Source organism: Lepidothrix coronata, unplaced genomic scaffold (assembly GCF_001604755.1).
Source record: "Lepidothrix coronata isolate B3197 unplaced genomic scaffold, Lepidothrix_coronata-1.0 Scaffold206, whole genome shotgun sequence".
Classification (NCBI taxonomy): Eukaryota; Metazoa; Chordata; class Aves; order Passeriformes; family Pipridae; genus Lepidothrix; species Lepidothrix coronata.
This window is the reverse complement of record NW_016690386.1, coordinates 495542-506579: the sequence shown is the minus strand read 5'-3', so window position 1 is coordinate 506579 and position 11038 is coordinate 495542.

Here is an 11038-nt window from a genome sequence, read left to right as displayed (position 1 = left end):
ATTCATCTACCACAAGTAGCCCACAGACCTAGCTGTCATTTTCTGCTGAGGTCATAGATCCATGACAGAGCACATTAGTTTGAGCAGAACACTCTGATAAAGTGGATGTTCAGCATTCAGGATAGACCTGGCTTAGACTCACCCAAGTCAATGTGTGTGTAGAGCAAGTTTACCTGCAGGTGAGCAAATTAAGCAGGCAAACAGGTTAAGAATGTGCTTTCTCTCAAGAATCCATCTATTTTTGTACTGCTCTGTTACTGGCTGGCTTTAGATGCAGTGCCTGAGAGTAGACCTCTCAAACAGAGATTTTCAAAATATAAGACATAAAATGCTTTTTGGACGAAAATGCAGTTTACACTGAAATGCTTGTTAGTTTGAAGTGGTTTTCATTTAAATACAAAATCAACCTTTCTGAAAGCAAAAAAGTCATAGCACTCTACTGGTTCCAAAATCCAAGCCAGCAACAATTTCTTCCCTAATTGTACAAAGGAAATTTTGGAGTTTGTGATATGATCCAGACTACAAGTTCTCATTTATTTCCTTGATGAAATTTAGTTACCTTTTATTATTTTTCTGTGTGCTATTAATATAAATTCAATATATGATACAATTTTTAATTAGCAGGAAATTAAATACAATGGCATTAATAAACAAAACTCTAAAACTAACTCTAAAAAATTGATAGCATATTTTGTCTGTCCGCAAAAGAAACATGACTCAATCATGTTTTCTTTTCTGCAAATCTACTGCTTTATTTGGTAACTCTTTCTGAAAAGAAGCCTTTGCCTGCATTTTATGTGCTTATTTCTCATATAATTTACTCTCCTTCAAAACTAGGGTGCTTTAATTACTGATTTACATCTCTGAGCTGCAGAATGACACCTCTTGATCTCTATATCCTTTATTTCAATCTAGGAAAGCTTAAAAAACCCTCCAAACAAACAAGAAAACACTTGAATTTTAAAAATACTTTCATTCTTGAAAGTGGGGGGTGTAAAAGGAAAGCAGAAGGAAAAGGGATATATAATAAAGGAGAAACAGTTTAGACTGATAGAATAAACACAAAAAGCTTTCCCCCACTGCATTTGTACAGAGTCTGTTCTAAGGAAGGAAGGAAGGAAGGTTGCCAGGACAAGTGCTTGTAGTCTGTAGTATAAAAGTTACTGTCTTAAGAAATGCAACCTGAGATCATCAATTGTGTTAAATCCTAATAAGTGATCAGGGCGCTAACAAAAACCACAAACAGCACGTGTTTCTGTTTTGACTGTATTCATGGCTCATGTTTCATTTATTTCACAAATTCAGAAGTCCTAGCAAAAAAACCCAACCAAACAACAACCAAACAAACAAACCAACAAAAAGCAAAACAAAAAAATCAACAAACCCCCCTGAGTATTAATTGTTAGCATTTCAGAGGAAATATCACAAAACATTAGGCAGAGAGATTGCTGCAAACTAAGAAAACACCATTCACCGTTCTCTGCCAGATCCAAGACCCTTGTAGATGCTACCCAGCCAAATGCAATTTGTGCCTATTAAGAACCTTTCTATTTTTCCACCAAGATCATAAAATTGAATATGGGGTCAATTTTAATTTAGCTTTTACTTATTTGGACTTTGAGGTCTCATCTTGCATAGAGAGAGCCCCAGTAAGGGACTGGGTCTCTCTGGCTGCCCTGGCTGAGTAAGAGTTTCTCACCTGGACCTGCTTCCTCCCACACATCCCAAATGGTACAACATGAGACAACCAGCTGAGGATGCCCTAGAACAGTCCTTCAAATGAACTGCCCAATGAGCAGAGGAACATCCATGTAGCACTGACACACATCTAGTTTTGGTGATAGTTTGTGAGAGCAACGGCAACAATCCCAGGCCCCTCTGTGGTCCTCCTCATCTGTACCGTCCCAGAAAGGGAAGCCAATAACAAAATGACTGTGGGTTCATCCACGGTTGGGAGAAGGCTATGGAATTACTTTGTCATGGTGATGTCATGCGTAAAATAAGGATTTTTTTAAAATACTTCTCTCTTTTTCTCATTATTTCATTTACTTCCTTATTTCTTTATTTTCACTTGTTTCATTTATTCCTTCATCCTCTTCTCTATTATTAAAATTGATTCAGCCATTTATGTATTCAAAATTTCCCATTGACCTGGAGTATATTATCTCAGATCTCATCTGATTAAAGCTTTTATCTTAACATGCTATATATTTCTCATGAAAATCTGCTCATTTCTTCTGAATAAATGCTATATATATATATTTATGCAAAATATATATATTTTTTTGTCAGATACAAATGCAAAGTAGAGGAAAAGGAAAGGATATGATTGTCCTACATATTTCACAGCTAATTATTTTGCTTAGGAAAACTAAAGTTTTGATGAAGAAATTTAGCCTAACACTTCCAAATAAAACCATTGTAGGAGATTAATCTATACAAGTTCAACAGTATGATTAACTAATCCACTCTTTGTGTCTATGTTGAGTATTTTAGCCTAACCATTTGTAAAGTAATCTATGATGATAGTCAGTAAAATGTGTGTACTTTGCATAACACTTTAATAAGTGTGTTTGTGCACAAAATAAAACTTTAATTGTTGGTTTGAGGAGGTAAGTTTTAGCAGTTCTCTGTCAGTTTTATTCTGACTGATCAAGGTAATTTATACATGTAGCTTACTGTAGCTTACTTCTGTGATTGAATTCATCTTGCATTTCCACTGGCTTTTATTGAGAGAAATCACAGGGCATTTCTCTGAGACTGGAGTATCTGCTAGGCAGAAGGTGGTGAAACTCTGAACAGCCACAAACTTCTTCCAGGTAGTCATGGGGCAAAGTGGCTGCAGGCGGCAAGCACAGAGCCCATAGTATGCATGGTGGGTGAAAATTATTCTCCATGCATGTTTTCTTCAGAATGTTTTTTGTGTGCCACATGAAGGACAACAATGGAAGAACCATCTCGTTTCCTACATTCTCATTTTTCTATGAAAGCATCTTCTTCTGATGATCAGAACTTTTCTAGGTAAGGGGAGGTAGGCTTAACCTGACTTCTCTGCTTTAGTGAATCCAAAGCAGTGACCATAAATGTGGGTCCAATCTGGCAAGCTCTGATGCATTGCTGTATTCTCTTCTGTAGAAAAGAAATGTTCCTGGAATGGCCCCATTAAAGCTACTTGGAACTATTCCTGTGAGTAAGCATATGTGTAAGTATCTGTGACATCAGGATCCATGTCTATGATGGCTGGTGAAGCACAATATAGCCATGAGAACTGTTTAAAAATGCAAATTTTCTTTTGCAAGTAATAATTCTCCTGACAAAAGAAAAACATAGAGATCGCTTAATACACATACCTGTACTTTTTTCATTATTTGTTCTGCATTCTATTATAGACAATAATTTTCCTCTGTACTGCCTGAAAACAGAATAATTGATAGTGATTTCAATTACCATTTCCCACACTGACTAGATTTAAAACACAGTATCAGGTCAGTATATACTAGGGAAATTGCAATTTTGTTTGAGCCTCTGTAGTATTCAGACAGCTGATTTAGGTTCATTAGGAAATTCTGAAAGAAAACAAACAGAAAACAAATTGTGGCAAAATGAAACCACACTATATTTCTCCTTCTGTTTTTGGGTGTAATAGCTACATTCTGTTTTTTAGTCTACTAATTTTTTCAATTCCATTGCAGTCCAATTCCGTTGCACTTTTTAAGTTTTAATAAGAATGCTAAAATACTGTAGGATAAAATCTCTAGGAGAGATTGGAGCTATGTAACCTCTAACAGTTTCTCCAGTATGTATGCACCAGGTCAGAGAGCCAAAATGTAGGTCTCAGCAGCAGCTGCTTACCTTAAACATAGTACCATTCTGAGGAGATGATAAAGATCCTCTTGAAATAAAACAAATTGAATAATTCCCTGACTTTATTATATCTCACCAAAGAGGCCAAAAGCCCTGAAAGAAAAAACAGTTGTAGGGATGTTCATAGTTCCCACACTGAGGAAATGGATGGCTTTATGGGGATGTATCTGGCACAGCTTATAGTGAGGACAAAGCATAGAGATCCTGCTTGGCCACAGAGGCTCATAACCTAACCAGAAACTTTGAAGAAGTTTGCTGAACGATGGCACCTTGAACAACTCCAGGGAAGAGAGAGCACTGTTTTAGGAAGGCAATGAGATGAACTCATCTGGATAAGTCCAGTGTGTGGATGCAGAGACAATGACCTAACTGGTCCCTTCACAGGTAAAGCATGGAGGAATGTAAATATACTTTCTTCCTTTTTTATAGAGTTCTCAGGCCTGGGCTGAAGCTCTATATATGACTACAAATATACAGGCACTGCAAGGCCCTTACAATTATGAGCTTGATTTTTAGCTGAAATAAAAGGAGCTAAGACCCATGGGTGCACCACAGCAAATAGCAGGAACTCTACCTCGAGCTCTACAAACATAGAATTAAGTTGTAATGGCAAAGCTGATCCTAAAATTGATAATAATTCCACCAAGGCTCAAATATAGCAAAACCAGACGTGATTATTATTTCTTGTTTGCAAGAATGTCTTTGGCATTAAGATGATAAAAATCAGTAGAATTTAAAAAGTAATGAGCTTAAAGCAGTGTCTTTTTGAAAAATGGTTAAAATCATTCCATAGAAAACCTTGCAGTTTCCCTTCTCTTTGCTTGTAATGACATAACCACTATCCACCCTTAACTTCCCCATCATTTACAAAGTTTCATAATGTGGCTATAGACATTGCCTCCAAGGCTGAATTTATGCCAGATAACTTTTGAGCCTAAAAACAATTTGGGCTTTGACATATGAAATAGAGGTACCCCAGGGTCTTTAATCTTATTATGTAAAAGCTTTTATAAGTTTTCTGAAATGTCATGTAGGAAACCCATGTATATAGGGACCAGATTATGACCCAATTATCACCCGTGCAAAACCAGAATGACTACACTGAGTTCACTGGAGATGCTCAGAATTTAAAACAATGTCAGCTGGGATCAGGATTTAGCTTGTTGTCTCCTGTGCTAACTTCAGATTTAAATATTCCACCAGAAAAAAAAAGAAAGTTTAATTATATGGCCTTTTTTCATATTTAAACTCAGGCATTAGGAAAGTAAAGCTTCCTTTTTTTATGCATTGCTATTTCATAGTGGGGTTTTTTTGATTTGTTTTTTTTTCCTAACATAAATGATAGTGTGGAATACAATTTTCTGTTGGCAATTTGTTTTTAATAAGCTCTTTAACATTACAGCTATTAAAAGCTCCATGAAGCAAAGTTACGGCTTGTTGCATTTTACTCTAAAAGGTAAATGATTATCAGCTAGGTAGAGTGCTGTAAAATGATTCAGGTAAACTGAAATGGCTAATATGGATTACAGTGAATTAATTGCTTAGAGATGTTCAGCAAAGCATTGTTAAAATTGTCCTGTAAACCCTCAAAGCAAGAACAAAGTTCTTATTCTGTTCTCAGATCCCAGGACAACAGGACCTGTGACTGTGACAGCTAGGCACACATACTGCAATTTATGAAAATAAAGTACCACCTAAGCAATTAACAATGGGTGAATCTGATCTCAGAGTGGTGAAACTGTGTTGTCTTAACAGTGTCATTCCTTATTTACTATAGTGTAACTGTGCCCTACTATAGGTATTCCCCTACCCAGCACTTTAGTTTTATTACAGCAATAATGAGTATAGCACAGGGCATTTTTAGTGGATCTTTATTCTGCTCTGTCACAGCTTCAGTGCTGCTGTGGGAGATGCAGTAGCATTTCTTTAAAGTATCAGATCCAACTCTTTGTTGACTCAGAACGATTTGTCTGGTACAGAGGGAAGCATCTGATAATCTGTCCTACCCCATGGTCACAATATGCTCAGCAGTATTTAAGTGGCTGAATGATCAAGTGTGTTTAATAGCCTCTGGCTGCACCTAAGGCCATCAGTTTCATCCCAGCTGCCCATTAATCCCCCAGAAATGCCCTACAGACAGATCTTTATTACATACATACACAATTAGTGATTTACAGTATGCTTCTGTATGCTGGAAAGTAACAGGGAAGGAAATAAAAGTTCAGAAACATTTGAGTTAAAATATAAGTTATCTGTAGCAGTGACTTGGGATCCCATGAACTAAGGCATGTAAATGTCTGCCCAGTGCTTTGTGAATATGTTGCAGGAGCCTCCTACAAGATCTTTTCAGTTTCTGCTTTCTTCCCCTTTGCTACACACATAGCCTTTTCCCATCACTTTCCAGATGTCATTTGATGTGGACATGGCTAGAGAAGCTATAGCTCCTTTGTCCCCAGGACTCACTAAGTTGTTAGTGCACTGGACTAGACTTGCCCACAAGTTCCCTACTGCTGATACACTGTGCTGCTGGAGGTGGAGCTTTACATGGGCATAATAACTTCCATCCACAAAAGCTTTGGCCCCATGTTTTTCCATTTGCAAATTACAAATGAAGACCTCTAATGCAGATTGTTTTCTCTCTGAGGTACTGTCTTGCACAGAATATGCTGTGATGCTTTTGCCACAGAATGAGGTGAGATGAACAAGTGATAAAGGACAGAAGGAAGCTCTTGGCATAGCAAGCTCTGACAGTGTGCTAGGGATTAGCACCACAGGAGCACTTTCTGATTGTTCTCAATCAAATTCTATAGTATTTTTCCCCAAACAATATTCAGAGCTTGGGGTTTGGACTCACAATAGGGCTTTGGATCACCTGGTGAAAAGAAGGTGCTGAGTCCCAAGATTGCAGGCAGACACAGCATGACTGGAAGCATGTCTATTTCTGGGGATATGCATGGCCAGGCCCCTACCAGAGATGAACGATGGCCACTTTGTGCTTCCTTGCACAGGAAGCAGGTAAAATGCAGTATTTCATTCATCCGTGTCCAAACTTCAGGAAGTGTAATGCCAGAATGATCCCCTGCAATGTGTCTCAGACTTGTTGCCAATTGCATGGGATGTGGGAAGTTTGAACATCCTGGGAAAATTTTTCAGCATGAATTTCTTTGTTTGATTCTTCAGATCAAAAAGGATTCCAGGCGTCCTCTTCCCTGTCTGCAGACACAGGAGAGGATTCAATCCCAGGCTGGAAACAGTTACAAAACACCACACAAAAACTGAAGGCTTCTCAGGTAACTTTATTTTGTGTGGTTATCATTCTGTGCATCCCTGAGGTTCATTTGATCCCACTAAAGACTATTCATATGGGAGTACACCCAAGGAACAATGTTCCTGGACTTCACACCATTTGGAACAGATATGGTTTCTTTACTCTCTGTAAAAAGCCATGCATATTTAAGGTGTCATAACACATGTTTAAATAATACAGCTTTGGCATTTGACCACAAATGAATTATATTTACTGGGAAGATCAAAAATGTCTCAGATTTCCCACATTTAATAAGAGCTGAAAGGGATAAAATTTTTTTTCAATTAAATGTGTTTAGAAGTTAGAAGGAGATAACTCCTAAATTACTGGCAAATACCGCAGGATCCACCAAACTCAAATGAGTGAATACAATTAAGTTGTGGCTTAAATTCTCAATGAAAAGACTGAATACAGACACAATAATTTATAACACTTGTCTCTAATATAGATTTTTTCTCTGATAGCAAAGACACACTGATCTATTTGAACAAGTATATAGAAGATTTAGATACCTCTAAAACTGCAATCTGAAGTCTTCAGCTTGAATGTTGCTCTAACATGAAGCCACCTGGATGCTTCAGTTTTTGACATGAAGGTTCTAATGGACTTGTATCTGGCAGGACATCAAGGTCTCTTGTGCATATCACATAGAGGATTCAGTTTATGTTTGCTTTCCATGTACATCTCCTGGGTTCAGACTTACACGAAATACAGCTGCTGCTTTGTTTCAAAACAAGGCCTTTTTATACAGAACAATTGTATTTTATAAAATATCAAGTGTGATCCTTAACATCATAGAGGGCAGAGATGGGACAAGTCTTTCTCCTCCTAAAGGTTCACAGCTTTCTCCAGGGCATGGGCTAACCAGTATCTTCAGATGTTTAGAGATGCTCACTTTTTTCTAGTCTGTTCAATTTGCAGGGGGCAGGAGTTATCCAGGATCACTGAACCAGAAGGTGAAGCTTCTGGAGTACCCTAAGGAACAGGACTTTTATGTGGGAGCTGGGAGACCTAACCTTAGTCCCTAACCCAAGAAGAGCATATGCAGTTTACAACAAATAATCCTTAGATAAAGTCATTAGAGACACAAGTCCTCCCAAAGGAGACCACTTACCACAGTTTAACCAGTGAATCTCTGAGGTCAGCAAGAAGTGCAAGTGCTGCTGGGAAATTCAAGTGAACAGGGCTGTCCCTTAGGAAGCACTGTCTAGGAGCTGGTACAATGCTTAAGATGTTCTCCTCAGAGATTTTGAAATTCTTCAGGCAATAAAGCGAACAATCAAGCACAGGGCTGTTATGTTCTGAATTAGGGCACTGACAACTGCTTAATAAAAACTGAGTTTTGCTTCCTTCTGCACTGTGTTTTTCACAATATTAATTTTTTGAAAAGAAGAGCTTTATCCTTCAGTCTCAAGTAAGAGGTCAGGACAGTGTGTATTAGTTCCAGAAGTTGCCCCTGGGTGTACCTGAGTAATGGACTGGAGGACTGTTTTGTATTTTATGGGCTAGGTAGCTCTCAAAACGCAGCTCAGCCTGCTATCTTCATGGACCCAGTTCTGAGGTGACTCTTCACATTCATGAAGCTGGATGTAGGAGGCCTTATTCTTTAAGACAGAGTCTGAAATGAGGATCATGCATGCAAAAATTAGGGAATAGCTGTATTCAGGGTGGTTGCACCCATTTGTAGATGTGAGACTGAGAGAAAAATATGCTTCATTGGATGAACAATGTATTGGGTATTGGTAAATACATCTGTGTTGTACTAACAAAAATATTAGCAATAGCTAACATTTATGTTTCATTAAAGAAGGAAAACGTCCAAAACCAGAACAAAACAAATTTGAATTTTCCAATGAATTAAGATCGCAAAAAATTTTGGCTTAAAACAGTGTGTTTCAGAAATGTTGAAATTGTTTCATTCAGAAATTAATCATCAGTACTTCTGTATTTTTAAAGTTCTTTTACATAAACCCAGTTTTATTTCCCAAAAGCCATTTTGAAGCAAAAAGTGAAACACTACACTTAACAAATATAGACATTATTGAAAGGTTTTATTTTGATTTTTTCATTAAACAAAAAAGTTGTCAGAGTTGATATTTTCTTAAAACACGTGAATTTCAGGAAAGGTTATGTTTTTTTTTTTCCCCACTGAAAATCTATATTGACAAGGGAATTCAAATGAAACTAATGCTCAGAATTTTGTATGAAAACCTGAGTCTTTCTGAAACTGGCATTGAATGGGAATACATAAGAAATAATTCATAAAGAACTGGTTTGAGAGCTGCTGCTGAAATTACACAACTCCGGTAACATTTATGTGAAGAGAATTTGGACTAAAAAGGCTTGAAAGCACTTGAAACAAAAAGAAGTAACATTTCCAACTTGTAGAATAATGCTAATTTTCTTAAGAACACTTTTCAGAGAAGTCTCCTTTTTTAATCTTCTGCACCAAAACACATTGAGTGAAAGGCTTCGCAAGCACTGGCCCAACAGAGGCAGCTGTGGGGTTAAACAACCGACACTACACACAATAGAGTCCACATGGAGCCTGAAAGGAATAACCCCTACCTAAATCTCTCTGCTGGGTGAACATGACCACAAATCTGAATGCTTGCCCTTAACCCATGTGTGTAGATAACTGCCACATTATTTTCTGCTGTTATTAAACTGGTAGTTGTGATTCTCTGTGATCATGACTAAGTTATTTTTGATGTGCTGAGCTCCACCAAACATTTGTATGTGACAGTGCATTAAATCACCAGGAGTCCACAAATCCTGAGTAGGCAGGAGTTGTCCTATACTTGAGATTTCTGCTGAAAAATTGAAACACGAGACTTAAAATGAGTCTCTCAGTGTGCATTCAAGGCAGTTGTTCTGACAGAAGTGGCTGAGATTTCCAGAGGTTCTACTGTGATGTATTTAGTTGTCAATAATTAATGTTTTAAGGGTTTCCTAAGAAAAATTCAAATATACAAAGTGCAGACACTCAGGTCAATAGGTGTATTTGAAGGAGTTCATAAACATGCGAGATCTATTAGTGTTTAAAGGATCAATAATTCTCTTAGAAGCCCATACATATGCATTGACAAGACAGGGAGGGCTGTTATTATAGTCTATAAAATCGATAGTCCACATTTAAGAACTATATGAAAGGCAGTTTTAAATGCCTGTCAGATCAGGCATCAATATGTTGTTAGAGATTCAGGGATCAATAAGTGGGTTGTAGCCAACTCCGAGGTGATAATAATCCAGGAAAGACCTCATGTCTGATCTTATGGGTTCTTCCAAACATTTTTGGACCAACTGTTAGATGATATGACTAGCTTTATTGCAGCAGCACTGCTGTTTCAGTTGCAATGATGATTTTTTTTTTTATTGACAGTCTCAAGTGTGTTCTGAGCACCAACACTTCCTCATTCACATCAGTGCTGCATGTTTTCTCGGCTTTCAAATGCCAGGCAATATTTAATGTGAGATTAATTAATTAATTCAGAGTTGTCAACTTTTTCTTGTCAACTGGGTGTATTTTATCTTCAAAACAAACAAGCAGACAATGCAAATGAAACAACCTTCCAGCAAAGCTTCAGACAAATGAAATATTTTTAAAAACAGATTGCTGTGTAGCTGAGAAACCTGCTGAATTATCCCGATTCCAATGGATTTCAGCTACAGAACTAGTAACTGTGAATGTCAGATGGAGGTCCAGCCCTGATACATTTAATTATAAGTATCTTCCCCTGAGAAGTCTGATTATTCTAGGCAGTGCTCCCTGAGAAACTTATTATTGTGATTTGATCTATATAAGAATGGATTTAATCTTTTTAAGAAAGAGGTTATGATGAGGCAAGTAGAGGAGGGTATTGCTCC